The sequence below is a fragment of the Protopterus annectens genome, chromosome 2.part1, assembly GCF_019279795.1.
Source record: "Protopterus annectens isolate FY-2018-M chromosome 2.part1, PAN1.0, whole genome shotgun sequence".
NCBI classification, from domain to species: domain Eukaryota; kingdom Metazoa; phylum Chordata; order Ceratodontiformes; family Protopteridae; genus Protopterus; species Protopterus annectens.
In genome coordinates this window covers 506,186,057-506,204,012 of record NC_056729.1, presented here as the reverse complement: position 1 = coordinate 506,204,012, position 17,956 = coordinate 506,186,057, and the positions used below count along the sequence as shown (strand labels likewise).

The window sequence follows — 17,956 nt, the reverse complement described above, 5'->3', positions numbered from 1 at the left end:
TGGCCACAGCATTTGGTCAGACTTTGCCTTTTTGTGGTCTGTTATTCCTCATTGCCATTAATTCTAAAGATATTTCTTATTCCTTTCATAATAAATAATTCTCGTTGTGCATTCCATATCCTTTGTGCAGTCATGTTTGTGTGTACTGATACTCAGATTCTAAAATAAATAAAACAGAATCAACAAAGTATTAAACAGTGCTTAATAAATGTATGGGATATGATAGGTAATTGCAGACAGGCAGATGAGAAGCACAGATTGTTCAAACACATGTCAGATGATGACTAAATATACACAGTTAAGTTTTGCATCTATGTCATTAGCTGAAATTTATCTCTGTGTTGCAACAATTTATGGCTTTTTATCCAAACAAAAGTTATTTAACTCTTTTAAGTTAGTTAACATTTTCAGATCAGGTCCAGCAGTATAAGTCTTCCAAATTTTATAGAGAGTAGAGAATTATTCCTTGGGGGTCCGTGCTGAAATTCTGAAGTCTTTCATTTTAGCCTTCAGCATTTCAAAACTACAAGTATAAGTGGTGGGGGGAGGACATTTGATAAATCCAAGGCTGCAGTCCCATGGAGGATTCTACCTACATATAGGTAGATCAAGCTAAGAGTTCATATATACATAAACTGGGGGTGCAGGCTTGCACCCTGATATCAAGAGGCCCAGAGAGGCAAAGTTCCCTAACAAAAATGCTTTAGTAGTGTAATACTGAGTTTAAAAAAAATCACTTTTTGTATTTCTTTATCTTCCTTGAATCGTAATCTGATTTTTCAGACACTCAGGACTAGTCATATGCAGGAAGCTGAATCTATGGATCACATGTCCACACAGCTACTTCCCTTTAGAAGTACAGATATACTGAAAGCAGAATGAATACTGATGATAAAGGAGTCACTATGAGCTGTATTGTCAACATTTCTAGCATAGTCATGGGTTGGAGGGCTGTCAAGATGCACTACACATAACATTTTACAGATTATTTTATTTTCATTTTCAAGTCTACATCAGCTATGATTTATCATGTCAGTGGCACAGGATATGGGAGTTACTGCTGACTGGACTTCATGTCACATGACCATATCCCTTCCTTCCTTTCTGTGGCTAAAACAATAAGTGAGAACGTCACTGAAAAACCAATCAGTAAAAACAAAATGAAAACTCCAGCAAAGCTAGAACTTCCACTGAATAACCTCCAAAACCTCTTGTGTAAGAGGCACATGGGATATATGCAAATGACCCTTATGAACATTAGGTGTTTCAGCTAATTGGCAATTCTGAATGCGCATGACTTGTTTCGTCATTTTAATGGACAATTTCAGGCAAAATAAAGCCAAACCCCACTAGCTGTGGATATGCATATTTCGGCCTTGTTATGATCTCGTCAGCACAGCACAAGCAGACAGTTTGACTAAGCATAAGAAACACAGGGCTGTTATAACCAGCTGATGCCCATTATCATTAGGGTCACTGCAAAAATATCACAAACAACAAACTAAAACAATAAGTGAGAAAGTCACTGAAAAACCAATCAGTAAAAACAAAATGAAAACTCCAGCAAAGCAAGAACTTTCACTGAGTGACCTCCCAAACCTTTTGTGTCAGAGGCAAATGGGATATATGCAAATGACCCTTATGAACATCAGGTCTTTCAGCTAATTGGCAATTCTGAATGCCCATGACTTGTTTAATTGCCGTAACGGACAATTTCAGGCCAACAAAGCCAAACCCCACTAGCTGAGGATATGCATATTTCAACATTGTTATGACCTCATCTGCACAGCACAAGCAGAGTGTTTGACTAAGCATAAGAAACACAGGGCTGTTATACCCAGGTGATGTCCATTATCATTGGGGTCACTGCAAAAATATCCCAAACAACAAACTAAAACAATAAGTGAGAATGTCACTGAAAAAACAGTCAGTAAAACCAAAATGAAAACTCCAGCAAAGCTAGAACTTCCACTGAGTGACCTCCCAAACCTCTTGTTTCAGAGGCACATTGGATATATGCAAATGACCCTTATGAACATCAGGTGTTTCAGCTAATTGGCAATTAACAAGGCCAAAATATGTATATCCACAGCTAGTGGGGTTTGGCTTCATTGGCCTGAAATTGCCCATAAAAATGACGAAACAAGTCATGGGCATGCAGAATTGCCAATTAGCTGAAACACCTGATGTTCATAAGGATCATTTGCATGTATCCCATGTGCCTTTGACACAAGAGGTTCAGGAGGTCACTCAGTGGAAGTTCTAGCTTTGCTGGAGTTTTCATTTTGTTTTTCCTTTCTGTGGCTGCATTTTCTGGGGGATATACTTAAAAGATTAACAAAAATAACGTTGCCAAATGATGTGTTTTAGTTGGAAGATCAACCCTAAGGTGAAAGTAACCCCTTGGCAGTAAATTGGATGAATCAAATTCATTGAGCCTGTAATTACCAAAATATTTTCGTATAGATTTTGGTTGAAATGAGATTCTTGTAAAAGTAGTTTTTTTACCCCTATCACGTGTTTTCTCCATTCTCCAGTGATGTGCAATCATACAGTTAGTATATATAAGTAAAACAGCATGGGGGGTTACATGGAGGCAATCATTCCTTTGAGTTTTAACCTGCAAGCTTGGTTGGACATGTGGTTTAAAGAGTTTGACTTGTCCAGCTTAATAACAGTGAGTCTGTGATCAATTTCTTATAGTGGACTAGTTTTAGTTCAATCTGGACTTGTGTATGTACTTGTAAATTGGAGTGCTGTGATCCTGTTTGGAAAGTTAAGATGCAGTAAAAAGTCCACTTCTGACCCCATTACTGCTAAATGTAATAAGATTACTGCACTTGAACACTGATGTTTACAGAAATTATAACAAATGGAATATTTTATATAAAATAAATCTGACAAATTAAAAGAATTTATGTTTTTAGAAAGTGATGGGTAATATTTCCAGTTACAATAGTGGGAGAAGTCTAATTATGACTGTTAACACTTCAGTAGAATTGAACATCTGTCAATATATACCATTAAAATCATCTGTGATTAAACAAGGGCCATGCCAATGCCACTGATGGTTAAAGTAGTCATCTGATCTTTTGCCACCATGGAGGCCTAGGTTTGGAAACATGTTCAGATTGGTAGGAATTGGCTGGCAAAGCAGAAGATCATGAACCCAAAGCATTCTGTGTAGGATGAGTCTGGTGTCCCAAAGCCCTGGAATCAACTCTCATCCAAGGTTTAAATTAATGGGGTAAGAAGACTGACATCACCATGCACATGTCCTGGCATTATCAGATATGCACACCGTTATGCACATGCACTGGCACCATCAGACATGCACAGCACCATGCATATGTCTTGGCACCATCAGATATGCACAGCACATGTACCTGCCATGGCACCATCAGACACACACACATCATCATGCACATTTCCTGGTGCCATCAAACATGGATATCACCATGCACATATCCTGGCACCATCAGACATGCACAGCAGCATGCACATACCTTGGGATCATCAGATATGTACAATGCCATGCACATGCCCTAACACCATCAGACATACATGTCACCATACACATGCTCTGGCAGCATGAGACATGAACAGCACCATGCACATATCCTGACATTATCAGAAATACTCACCATTCACATGCGCTGGCACCATCAGACATGTACAGCACCATACCCATGCCCTGGCACCATCAGACATATACAGCACCATACACATGCCCTGGCACCATCAGATATACACAGCACTATACACATGCCCTGGCATCATCAGACATACACAGCACCATGCACTTGCCCTGGCACCATCAGACATACATAGCACCATACACATGCCATTGGTTGTGCCATGGGGGAGGGCATTCCTGGTTTCATTACAATATTTTTCTATGGCACCCTCCAGGGATCCTATCTCTTTCATGGTTCATGGTCCTCTTGAGACTCCTAGTCTGGGGGTGGGCTGGTTGGGGTGGAATGTAACCCCCAGTTCCAAGGGTGTTGTGCTCGGTTCTGGGATCCCATCCCTCCTTGGGTGGGCCAACCTTCCAGGTCATGGAGAGGGCGCTTGCCTCCACTGGCAAATCCCACATGTTGGAGTCCTCTTCCCCCTCTGTGCTGCAACTGTCACAAGCCACAACCACCAGACACTGGGCACAAGGGCCTCAAGTTTCTCCTCCTCAGGAGACCACCTCTTTGCAGTCTTCCCTAGAACCTCACATTGAGGAAATACCCTGCAAAGCATCGCACAAGAGGAAGCACATGGACTCTACTGAGGAGTCATTGGCTAAAGATATGGATTTTGATGACAGGGAAGGGTCTCTGCGGTCACCCTCTGATGAGGTGTCCTTTGGCGACATCCTTGAGATCCTTAGACAGAGAGGTGACTGGAAGTTCTCTAATCCTTCCTCTGAGGAATCCGTATTCCTGCAGGCCTTTCGTATCCTGCCCCCTACCTCCTTGGTCACCTCACCTGCTGATGAGCTCGTCCAGCTCATCGTCTAGTGCGCAACCCTGGAAGCAATACCAAGGAGACCAGATAAAATATTATCACCCCCAGCTGAGCACCCACATTGGTCACAAGGTCTTCCAGTAGATGCTATGGTAGTGGTGGCTGCAACTAAGAAGGATTTGGCAGAAGAGAGCCAAAGTGTCCATCCACTCAACAAGGAGTCCTGGGCAATTGACAGACTAGGGAAGCATGTGCTTGCTTCATTAACCTTCGCTGTGAGGTCTTTGAACTATTTGGCACACTTTACCAGGCTTCAGAGGGATCTTATTAACCAGCTCTCTGAAACCTTGGCAGGAGCTGTTTCTGATGAGGTCTGTGACAATGTGACTTCTCAGATAGCTACCCTAGAGTCCATTTCCAACTCTTCCATGTGTCTTATTTCTCATGCAATGGAAGGGGCGGCTAGAGCAGCAGGCATGGGTATTGTTACCAGACGACATGCCTGGATGCACCTTTGTGACTTTGTGGACTCCTTTAAGGCTTCCTTCATGAATGCCCCCATCAAGGCCACTTCTTTGTTTGGCCCTCAAGTAAAAGATATGCTGGGAAGGTGAGAACAAGATGGCAAGACCCTGTCTGCCATTGCTGTCAGACACTCCACTCCTCAGTGATTCTACTCCAGAAATCAGAGGAGCTGGAAGATGTGGCACAGGAAATCACAGGGCACTTTCCAGGACACACGTGTCGAGTTCTCCCCTAGAGGCAGAGGGGGAAACCCTAATGGAAAATGCCTCTTTTTGGGCAGAGGAGGTCTGCAAAACCGGGGTTCCAGAGATTCCTTCTCTGGTCAACCCTATCAGTGCTTCTGAAGCATTGCCCAACTGCTCATCCCTGGAAGCAGTCGGGGATCATGTTTTCCATGTACCCCGCTGCCTGGCAAAATATAACTACCAACTCTTGGGTACAATGGATAATATCCAGAGGCTATCGCATCCCCTTCCATCTTTGTCCAATCTCATCCAGAATATTACCTGATGTTCCACCCAGTCAAAGGGAAGCAGCAGCACACGAAATCCAAAAGCTGCTACAAAAAAAAGTCATCCAGACGTCCCCCCAGACCAGATAGGATCCAACTTTTACTCAAGGTTCTTTTTAGTGCCAAAAAAGGTAGGGGACTGGAGACCAATTCTGGATCTCAGCACACTGAAAAAATTTGTAAAAACAGAGAAATTCCGGATGGTCACAGTTCAGTCTATCCTTCCTCTTCTGGCAGAAGATGATTGGATGTGCTCTGTAGATCTTCAAGGCATGTATTACCACATAAAAATGGACAAACACTCAAGAAGATACCTCCGCTTCCACATAGGAGCCAGTCACTACCAATTTCAAGCTCTGCCCTTCGGTCTCTCTACAGCCCCAGGGTGTTCACCAAATGTATGGCAGTGGTTATCGCTCACTTGTGACTTCAAGGATTCCAGGCATTTCCATATCTAGATGACTGGCTCCTCACCACTCCCACCAAGCGTCTACTGGAAGAAGCCCTGCACTACACTCTCCTAACAGCTCAAAGCCTGGGAATCACTATAAACTGGGAGAAATTCAACATGACCCCAACTCAGTCTTTGGAATTTATAGGGATACTATTGGACACGAGAAATTGCACAGCATCCCTTCTGGACCACAGGCTTCAGAGAATAAGGCAACAGATTCAACCGCTGCTCTGTCACCACAAATCTCCCACTTGATCTCTTCTCCAACTCTTGGGATCAATGGCAGCCTCAACCACCATTGTTCCTCTGGCCAGATTCCACATGAGACTCCTTCAGTGGCTACTTCACACTCAGTGGTACCCTCTACAACATCCTTTGTCTTTTCAGATATGTGTAACTCACAGATGCAAGCAAGACTTACTCTGGTGGATGTCTTAAAATCCCCAACAATGGTGTTGCCCCTTCAACCCCCATCAACCGATAGCCACGGTGACCATGGACACCTCCCTGATGGGGTTGGGGGGCTATGTCAGGGAAACTCTGTCCAAGGCACCTGGTTGGAGACAGAGGCCCTTTTGCATATCAATGTCCTGGAATTGAGGGCGATGCTACTAGCGTTGCAAGCATTTCATTCCATCCTTCCATCAAGGACTATTATGATCCAATCAGGCAGCATGTCAGTGGTCTGGTACATCAACAAACAAGGGGGGGCACTAGATCTTACCCGTTATGCCGAGAGGCCTTGAGAATATGGCAATGGGTGATAGCTTCCAACGGCTTTCTAATTGCAACGCACATTCTCGGGAGATCCAACATGATAGCAGACAAATTGAGCAGATGCATTCTGCAACCTCACAAGTGGTCCCTCAATCCTATGATAGCAGAATAAATCTTCAACTGCTGGGGCCAGCCTTGCTGCGACCTCTTTGCCTCCCCAACCAACTACAAGTGCAGCAACTATTTTGCCCTCATCCCCCCTTGGGGACAGTCACTGAGAGATGCTCTAGTCCACGTTTGGCCCTCGGGTCTACTTTATGCTTATCCTCCTCTTCCCCTCATCTCCCAATTGCTGAAGAAAGCATGACAGTTGAAGAGCAAAGTGATCCTCATTGCTCCATACTGACCTCGACAAGTCTGGTTTCCCTTCCTCTGGCCTCACCTGCTAGATAAACCGTGGATCTTCAATCCATCCCCAACATTGATCTCCCATCTGCAAGGTCTGATTCACCCCAATCTAACAACCCTGAAACTGACAGCTTGGTTTCTCCACTTCCAATGATCATCAGGCATGAAAACCTCTCATCCCGGTACATAATATTCTTATTGCATCTCATAAATTGTCCACCAGACTAATCTATCTTAACAAATGGAAAAGGTTCTCTCTATGGGCAGCGAATAAACAGTTAGACCCCTTGTCAGCCCCAGTTTCGGTGGTACTGGATTACTTATCCCATCTTTTCCTCTCTGGGGTGTCTGCATCTACTATTCATGTGCATTTAGCTGCCATCTCAAATTTCCACATTGGTTTTCAAGATTCTTTACTTATGTCACACAGACTCTGTAAAACTTTCTTGAAAGGGGTTATCCTTTAGAGAACCGGTACAACCTTGGGATTTGGCATTGGTTCTGCAAGCTCTACCAGCTTCCTTCTTTGAACCTGTGTCTTCATGTGATGCAAAATATCTCTCTTGGAAAACTTTGTTTCTGATTGCAATCACATCAGCCAGGCGCTTGTCAGAACTTCAAGCCTTATACATCAAACCTCCCTATCTCATCTTCCATAAGGATAGGGTATCACTGAGAACTAATACTTCCTTTTTACCAAAAGTGGTGTCAGAGCAATCTATCCACCAATCTGCTGACCTCCAAGTGTTCTTTCCTAACCATTCTAACAAGGGAGAATATTGCCTGCACTCCTTGGATGTTCATAGGCAAATACGATTTTATCTGGGCAGAACAAAATCTGCCCGTAAATCAGACAAACTGTTTCTGGCTTTTTCTGGACCTAGACAAGGTCATCCTGTATCAAAAGTTACACTGGCTTCGTGGTTGAGAAATTGTATTACCTTTATCTACAACAAAAATGATCTCACCTTGCCTCATAGAGAGAAAGCTCATTCTACAAAATCTATGGCAACTCCATGTTAAGGCTTCCCTCAATGATATTTGCTCAGCTGCAACTTGGGCCAAACCTCATACCTTTATTCTTCATTACAAATTGAACTTGGCCTCCAGAAGTAGAGCTTCCTTTGGCTCCATGGTGCTCAGGAGTGTCCTTCCATGAGGGCCACCCAGGGATACAGGTAGCCGAGAACTCTGTCCCATCAGTACTGAATGAATGAAGATTAACAACATCAGATAAAGAAGTTATGTCTTATCATAACGTTCCATCTGTGTTGTTGATCTTCATTCCGTCATGACTTCCCACCCTCCGTCCCCCATCTGGAGGTTCCTGGTTGGTCTCATGTACTCCTTTATTGCAGGTCTGTTATGACCAGAGGTAGCCTCTACTTTTATCTCTCAACTTGCAAACTCAATCTGAGGTAGCAGGGAGCAGAGCACTCTGGGTAGGACCTTGACTTGAGAGTTTTTGGCAGACGCAAGCTTGATATTGGCCGGCTTGGTTCCGAGGACAGAGCCGATAACCCATCAGTAATGAATGAACGAAGATCAACAACACAGATGGAACGTTATGGTAAGACATGACTTCTTTTTTCCAACATATGGATACTAGTCCACTGTAGACTGTATGACCTAGGGATGAATTTACAATTGACTAATGGATGAGTTTGTAGATGGAGGATGACAAGAAAGGACAAAAGCTAGAAGAGAGTATGGAAATAAAGGGGAAATATACCAAAGTCAAATCTGAGACATTTCCTCTGCTGGAAAGTGATGATACACTTTTGTTTAATTTGGCTTGTATGAACTGAGTTTCTCTGCCTAATGATAAACTGTGGCATTTTCCATAGTTCACAGAGCACTTTAAAAGATCACTTAAAATGTACCTGCTTAATTAACAGCAGTATTCTTTTTATCCTTGGATGTGACATTCAGACAGAAAATGAAGTGCAATATTTTTGTAGGGTTACCATGGGAAAAATAAACTGTTAAAATAATGAAGTGAATGAAGACACTAGAACTTGAAAAAAGGAGGTGTCCTGACATAGGAACCACCAAAAAATCAGAAGGGTTACTTAACATCTTGTCAAGAAGCAGCTGTGCCTTTTTAAGATGTTATGTTTGTCTGACTTGTACCAGGAATGGTTGGAAAAGATAAAGTAAGCATACACTGTCTGTATTTTATAAAACAGCTCATTACTGGAAAACACTTCATATCAATTTGGGCTTTATTTTCCTATTTACAGTTTACATTCGCTTCCCTCTTTTTTTTTTCCATTTGCCTGTAACGTTAACTGAAGAAAAACTGTAGTTTTCTCTATTATACTCTTAAAATGCTCACCACAAACAGAAAGCCTTTGTACTTGTCCTGCCGTGCACATTCACACACACACGCACACACACACACACACACACACACACACACACACACACACACACACACACACACACACACACGCATGCTTTCACACTCAAACCCACACACACCACTCTCTCTCTCTCTCTCTCTCTCTCTCTCTCTAGAGCACAGTATAAAAATAAATAAAGCCAAAATGTTTATTCTTTATGTTTTCAGACAAAAGTAACTATGTGTCTAGTAAGAAGAGCACCATTCCAAACTACTGCAGTTGCTGGGCACACAGTCAGATGGTGTTTTGGCTGCAGAATCATTACTGTTGAAATCTCATCTCATGAAAAAGCCACCAAAGATAAAAAGCTGAAACGAAAAATATAAAATAATGCTGCTCTAGTATCTTGCAGTACAAGTGGTTGTTCTGCAGCAGAAACATAGCATCAATCAATGGCCACACCATGGCAAAGAGGGATAAAGCCCTAACTATGGACCAGGTGACCCACATTCAATCACTTTCTCAAAATTCTGAGACATGCCAGGGGTCGGATGAAAGAAAGGGAAGGATGTGAGTGCTTATCCCGGGAGAAGGGCATGCATCTGCATGCTGTTCACATTTTATCACTGGGAGAGGCTGGAGACATGTAAGGTAGTGTGTCCTAAAATTATAATAGCTGTGCGGACATTGGCTGAGATGGATTAGAGGGTGGACAATATGCTGCATGCCTCCATTGCATGTCTATCCATAAGGAATACAGTGATATGCAGGGAAAAATGGGGAAGCTAGGGCATAAGAAAGAAAATACCCCTGGCAGGAGTATGACACTGCACTCGGATGCCTTAGACCCTTCTTCATCTCCAAGCATGGGTCAGAGCAAGTCTGGAGAAGTACAGGCGTACTCAGTAGACCTGGAAAATAAAATATAAAATTAATTATCACCCTCGATATTCCATCTAGCTTAAGTATCTGCACTGTAAGCAAGCAGTTCTATTTTTGTCCCAGATAAAAAAAATGGAGCAAGTGTTTAAGGGTAAATCATTTACCCTGAAAACCATTGCAAATGATGTAATACATTCACACTGCACTAAATGTTCTATCCTTCATTTTGCAGCACTTACTAAACTCTCAGTTAACCTGCCTCTTCTGAACCATGTGTAGCAGCAGCCAGGAAATCTAAAACAGAACAGCTGATGGCCAGTTTTCTTAGTTCAGGGAGAGAGACTGGGACTTTCCTCTGCATGAGTGATCTCTGGAGATGACCAGAACTTTAGACCTGGGTGCAGAAATGTTTGACTACTCTGCACTAAGAATGCACATTTTAATAATGAGTTCAGAGAGACCTGTTTGTGTTGTTTTTGTTTGTAGTGCATGAATGACATACAGAGTACCCTGGAGAGAAAAGCATTAAGGAAAACTGATTCCTGGTTACATATGATAGGCACATGGAGCTCAGATACTATCTTCACAGCAATAAATGTGCTTAACAAAATTCTCCTCTTAAAAGCAATTGGGTGATGGGAATATGCCAACTAAGAAGAGAGACAGAGTGATAAATAAAGCATGGGAGACAAAACCGCCAAGCAAGTGGGGGTGAAAACATAGGGGGACTAGACTGCCAATCAGGCTGGAAGAAAAATAAGGAAATATACAATTTAATGGTGTCAGTATACAAGGTGTCCCATTTCCAAGGTCTGCATACTATTGCAGTTTATTCATTATCAGTTTGTTTTTCAAATGTGCATTCAGTCAAAGTCCATTCAATGTATATTTAATTATTATTTTATTTTCTACCATACTTAAGTAGGAGCCAAAGTAGGAATACATCTGAGGCAGTCATCATCTTCTCCCAGAGCCAGATCTAGCACAAGGTGACCTAAGCAGCTGCCTGGGGTCAGGTGCTGGCTAGGAGGCCTGGATCAGTTTTAAGATAAAATTAAAAAAACACCCTGTCCGGGCTTATTAAAAATGCCCCATCATGGCTTTGGCTTGTTTAAAACAAAATGCTCCTTCTCAGCCCACATAGATCTCAGCATCAGCCAGGAAGATGTCTACACAGTCCTCTCAGGCGAGATTTTCACAGGAGGAAGGTCAACCCATGAAATTTGAGTTGATCAACCATGGGAAATGAATCACTGAATTGCAGAGTGCATGCAAGACTTTTGTTCTGTTGTTTTGCAGCTTTTGTGGCAGATATAAACTGGTAGAGATTGTTGTTTTTTTTTTTTTGTTTTGTTTTTTTTTAAATAGAGAAACACATTTTGCAGAACTGCGTACGTGTGTGTGCGCGCGTGTGTGTATGTGCATGTGCACGTGTGCGTGTGTGTGTGTGTGTGTGTGTGTGTGTGTGTGTGTGTGTGTGTGTGTGTGTGTGTGTGTGTGTGTGTCTGTGTATACAAGTGAGAATGCTAGCGTGGGTCGGGGTACAAGTATGTTTAATTCTGCCATTAGCATATGCTGGTATTCTTGACCATAGTCATTCCACTTGCCTTTTATTGGTAAGAAAGAAATATACCAGGAACTCTCTCTTTTACATTTTAACATGTCACAGATTACTTCAGCCTTGTCTATAAGAACTGCCTCAAATGCAAATGAGTAATATTTATATGCAGAATGTGTTTGTCATCTGCCATCTCACTGCTGGGATCTGTCTCTTTTTATACATAAGTTGCAACTTGCAAAGCTCATTTTTTAGTTTGCATCTAATAGTGGTGTCTTCCTAGCCTGTATATTACAGGAAGAGAGAAAATGGTCAGTTTGTGAATAAATAAATACTCTTTAGAATTTAGGACTATGGAATCCAATATATGCTAGTTACTTTCTCTCTAATTTCCTGAATATTTTAATTTCATTTTGTCCCATTGTACCCCTATCTCTCAACTCCATTATATTTATGATACCTGTTCTTGTTTACTGTTTTTTTTTTTTTTTTTTGCTATTTTGCTAGGACAGATTCCAGGTTTATATTGTGATATCCAGTGGGTTGGCCTGACCTTACTTTGCATTTATTCTTGCTTCTGTTCTCATGCTCAAGTTGTCTCTATTCCCTTGCCCACGTCTGTACCCATGTTTGGTAGTACATTCCTCTTTTGCTTTTTATCTTACCTTTTTTCGTTCCTCTATACTTAGCACATACGTTTTCATAAACTAGCCATTTTATTGCAGCATTTTCTATCTTTCTCACTCCATCACATTCTCCTTCCTTCCTTAGATACTTTTATTTTCACCCTCTTTTTAGCAGTCTTCCCCTCTCCATATCCCATTTGCAAACAGTTAATACATAAAACTAAGCCCTTGTGTGCTTAACTTGGCTATTACAATTCCTCTGCAGTTGCCAGCTGGCTAGCTCCTGCACTCACCTATTTATTTTGTCTGTCTGCATGTGTGTCGTGAAGTTTGCCACTTCTGTCTTAAGAAGCATGAAGTTGGCTTTGTAGAAATATTTTATGGTGGCTTCCCTAATGGGGGGGTAGGAGCTGGATGTGGATGTCTAGGGTGATTAGCTTGTGGTCGGATCTGACCAACGAGGAATTGACCTCTGGTTTGGAACACTGGTCGTCCATGTTGGTAATGACCAGGTCTAGGATATTGCTGCCCCATGGTGGGGGTGTGGATAAGTTGATCCAAGGCACTGGAATTTATGGATTCCAGAAAACCTTGAGCAAAAGAGTTGGTAAATGAGTAGTTTTTCCAGTTAATGGTGAGGTAGTTGAAATCGACCGTTATTAGGGTGTTGGGTTGTACCCTAATATTTTCCAGTGTATCAAGAAATGACGAGTGGGAATCCTGGAGCATGGTGAGGGATCTGTAGCAAGTTACAATTTGGATTGCGGTCTTGCCCAGAGTTTGTTGCACTTGAATGATCTTGGATGCATTATGCTGAGCAACTAGCCTGGAGGTGTGGATATCCTTAAGGAATATGGACATGCCTCTGTCTTTAGTGTTTCAGTCCAGGTTAAGTGGCCAAAAGGTGTGGTATGAATTATAGCCTGGTAATGCAGGGGTGCTCTCTGGAGCCTTGAACCAGGTCTCTGTCACTGCACATATGTCGATGTTCTCCATTTTAAGGAGTGCCTGGAGTTAATGCATTTTGAGGTTTAGATTTCTAGCATTGAGTACCATTACCCTCAGATTTTTCTTGCTTGTACCTGTTACGGTGGTGAATTTGTCATTTGAACCATGCCTAAAAAAGGCACTATAGGGGTGGCAAGAGCCTTAGCCAGTATCCAGAATACCGAGGGTGACAGGTGCAGGCCATCTCTGACAAAGCATCGTGGTCTGTCGATCATGTCATCCCAGGCGGACAGATACTGGATCCCCTTAGAATGACACCAGAAGCTTAGCTAATTGTTGAAGTCAATCATGTTGTCCTTGTACTGTGGTATCATTCTGGGTGATGGCAGGATGCTACTCAGGGCTAGGGTCATACCTGCCTGGGCTACAAGATTGGAGAGATCCTCCATGTCTCTTTTCATGTTGTCCAGGAACGTGCATCTCAGGTCATTCACACCAACATGGACAATGACAGAGTCATATTTGTACTTGTTGTGGAGTGAGCTGAGTGCGTGCATTATGTGGTGGATCCTGGCATCCGACAGGCAGCTGATAGTAACTTTCTTCTTGCTTAGCCTGGCGAGTGGAACATCAGTGTGCCTGACTACAGAGTCACCTAGGACTAGAGTGTTGGGTACGTTGTTATGCCTTATGGCCTGTGGTTGAGTGGCACACTGAGTTTGTGGGCTATGTGTCATTTGGGTTGTGTTGGGGGATGGAGGTTGCTTGCGTTTCTGCTTTGGAGGTCTCTGTTGCTTGAGCATATTTTTATTGAGAGCGTCCGCGAATGTAGGTGTGTGTTCTGTGTTTCTGTGTGTGTGTTTTGGTGGTGTAGGTTTTGAGGGACTATGTGATAAGTGTGATGTGGTGCAAGTGTTTACCCTCTCCTCTTGACTGTCTAGTCCAGTCTTGGGTGAAGAGAACTTTGCTTCCAGTTTGGCTATATAAGTGCATCTCTCACAGGTTATAGGGTTGGGTGGTAGGAGGAGAGGGTTGTCTGTATACATTATGGAATTTCTGCATTGTCCCAAGATGCCCAGATTCATCAGGTAGACAGGAGAAAACACCAGGAGCTGACCCTTAGACATGCCTGGATAGGTGCTTATTTATGAAGTGCTAAAAACTGTTTTCCTCTAGACAAGTGAGGAAAATTGAGTGCTGTCATAATTTGTAGCTTATCTAGTGCTTACAATGAGTTCTGAGCAAGTGCTGAGCTAATAAAAACAGATTTGAGTGCTAAAACTAAAAAAAACTGGCTAGTTCTAAGGGAAAATTTGAAGAACAGACTTTATGGCGCCAGGAATAGTTTAACCCTAGCTAAGCAGCGATGCATAAAGTATATATTTTTTAATATAACAGTAGCAAATAAGCAAACTGATTTAAACAAATTAACCAATAAAAAGCTAAAACCTGAACCCCATTCCAGCAGTCTTTGATCAGACAAGTTCTAACTGTACACTCCTGCCACTAAGGTGCAGGGGAACCTTCTCCAAAAAATGATGGTCTGGATTAGTGCTCAAGTTATAAAAACACAGCTAGATTCAGCAGGTCTGAATTTAGTCTATGCTACAGCAAACATGGCGTACCAATTTCAGAAAGAAACAGTTCAAATAGGCAGGCACAATAGGCCTTTGACCAAAAACTCACAGCTCAGAAGGGAAGAATCTACCCTCCCCTTCCACAAGAGTGCAGACCACACCTTCTTAATGTAAAATAACTGGCCTGAAGCCCAAGTGCTTAAACCAGAACTAATACACTTTTAGAATAACAGACACTAAGCCTTCAATCAGCAACTCTCAACTTAGAAGGATGCAAGCTACCTGTCCTGCCACAACAGTGCAGACCACAAACTTTCTTAATGTAAAAAAACTACAATTTAATCAGGCTACTAACAAGCAGTAATAAATGCAACAGAATAAATGCAATTAAGTGCTTTTAAGAACAAGCAGCAAAAGCAAACTAAAGTAATAAAATAGAAAGAAACACAAATACAGTAAAAGCAGATGAATAAAGTGCAATTTTTTTATATGAGCAAACCGATTTAAACAAATTACCCAATTAACAAATAAAAAGCTAAAACCTGAACCCCGTTCCAGCAGTCTTTGATCAGACAAGTTTTAACTGTACACTCCTGCCACTAAGGTACAGGGGAACCTTCTCCAAAAAATGATGGTCTGGATTAGTGCTCAAGTTATACAAACACAGCTAGATTCAGCATGCCTGAATATAGTCTATGCTATAGCAAACAAGACGCACCAATTTCAGAAAGAAACAGTTCAAATAAGCAGGCACAATAAGCCTTTAACCAGAAATTCTCAGCTCAGAAGGGTAGAATCTAGCCTCTCCTCCCACAAGAGTGCAGACCACAAACCGCCTTAATGAAAAATAACTGGCCTGAAGCCCAAGTGCTTAAACCAGAACTAATACACTTTTAGAATAACAGACACTGAGCCTTCAATCAGCAATTCCCAACTTAGAAGGATGTACTCTACCTGTCCACAACAGTGCAGACCACAAACCTTCTTAATGTAAAACAACTGGTCTGAAGCCCAAGTGCTTAAACCAAAAGGCTTAGAATAACAGTTACAATTTAATCAGGCTACTACCAAGCAGTAATAAATGCAGCAGAATAAATACAACTGAGTACTTTTAAGGAGAGGCAAAAGTAAAATAAAGTGCAGTTTTTTTTTTTATACTTATAGGGAATTATTATCGGTCAGTAGATATTCATAGTCAGGTTAACTGCCTTTCTCAGAGTCATACAGTAGGCAAATAGTACTAGAAAAAATCAAACCATGGACTACAGGAAGCAGCTCATTAAGAGTTTAGCACCTTAGTCTACTATATCAAATGCTAGAAATTTTCATTTTCTAATAAATTATTTAGAATGATAGTCAATAATGTTAGTCATTAGAATTTCATAGATGTTGTTCAGAAAATGCATTTTGAATTAAAGTTGTCTGACACTTCTGGTTGTGAGCTATTAACAAACTGTGTCTTGTAGTCAAAAGTACAGGGTTTGAATCCTTCCACCTCCTTTTGCCTACTGTATGTGTTTTAGCAAGTCAGCCAGACAATATTCCTGGATCTTTTATGAAAAGGGGTACATTGAGTTTACCTGGTTAACAAATAGATACAATAACATTATATTTAAAAACTGTCTGTCAGAATTCTTGAGCAAATAAGTTGAGAGGTATTTTGCTCTATTCCTTGTAAAAATATGTGGCTTTCTGACAAATTGTTGTGGATTGCGGTCATTGAATAAGGGCAGCCATGGATTTTAGACTTTTTATCCTTCAGAAAATGCTTGCAAAGTTTTTTATTTCAGACGCTTTCTAAGTACATAAGATAAGCATTTAAAATCTGTTCCTGATTTGTGGGTCTTTGACTTTGATTTCAGCTAAGAAGTTGAGAGGGAAAAGGGGGCTTGAAGTGGGTTTCTGTCCCATTATTTATAAATATATTTATTCACTTGTGCACAAGCAGATATATATGAAGTGTACAGTCATGCAAATGGCTATAATTAATGGTCACGTATATAAATACTTGGTTCCCACAACCCACAGAAGTTATGGTGTAAAGGAAGAAATTAATTGTAGTAAACAGTATGAGCCATATTCCTTAGGAAAGATACTTGGTTTCCTACTTTTGTTGACTGTACAGTACATTTAATATTTGGCTGTGAAAGTACTGGACAGCATGAAGTCAAATATTTTTACTGTGAATACAATTAATCATGTTTTTTTTTTTTTTTGCAGGCACATGGTTGTGAACTGTATTGTGTTGGGCTACAACACGTTTTGGTACTTATTGCAGATGAGTAAGGCTATGAACTGCTTCTGTAGTGCAGAGTTTGATTCTCTCAGTCTTCATTTGTTGACTTTGTGACTCTGGCCACTTTACCAGACAGTACTCCAAGGCTGCCCTTGAAAAGGGACACTTGCATCCAACTGGACTGTCTCACGCTGTTAGCAAATGCATTGCACATTTGTCTTTTGAATTCCTGGAATGACATAGAGATAAATTAGTGCTTCACTGTATGCCGTTTGACTATGCATTCCAGCATGTCTTGTAGTTTAAGGGATTGCAAGATGCATTTTCAATAAATGTGATTTATTTTGTTTGTTTCAGTGGAAGAGTTGTTTACTGTTGATCATGCTAAATCTGTTTCATTGTGAGACTTGTTTTGTTTAGCTAGTGGATATCAGTTTATTTGCTGTAAAATTTGAAATAGTTTTAAATTAAATCCAAATCTCTGTAATTATTGTGGAAGCAAAAAAAGAAATAGTATGTGCACTGACAGGTTTAACTGTGATTTTTGGTAACTGACGAGAGACACCAAGCAATTATACATTGGTATGGCTGCAGGGGGCTGTCCATTACCTTGCCTAGGGCGCCATTTTACTATGATCCTTCTCTGTCTTCTCCAGAGGAAATATTTCTTTCTTACTTTGAACCCTCCCCACAAAACACAAATACATTTTC

At 41.4% G+C, this 17,956-nt stretch overlaps 1 pseudogene; it reads left to right on the top strand.

The window, feature by feature from the left end:
* Positions 1–17,295, top strand: part of LOC122794858 — a 55,542-nt pseudogene extending 38,247 nt beyond the window's left edge.
* Positions 17,296–17,956: the final 661 nt, after the last annotated feature.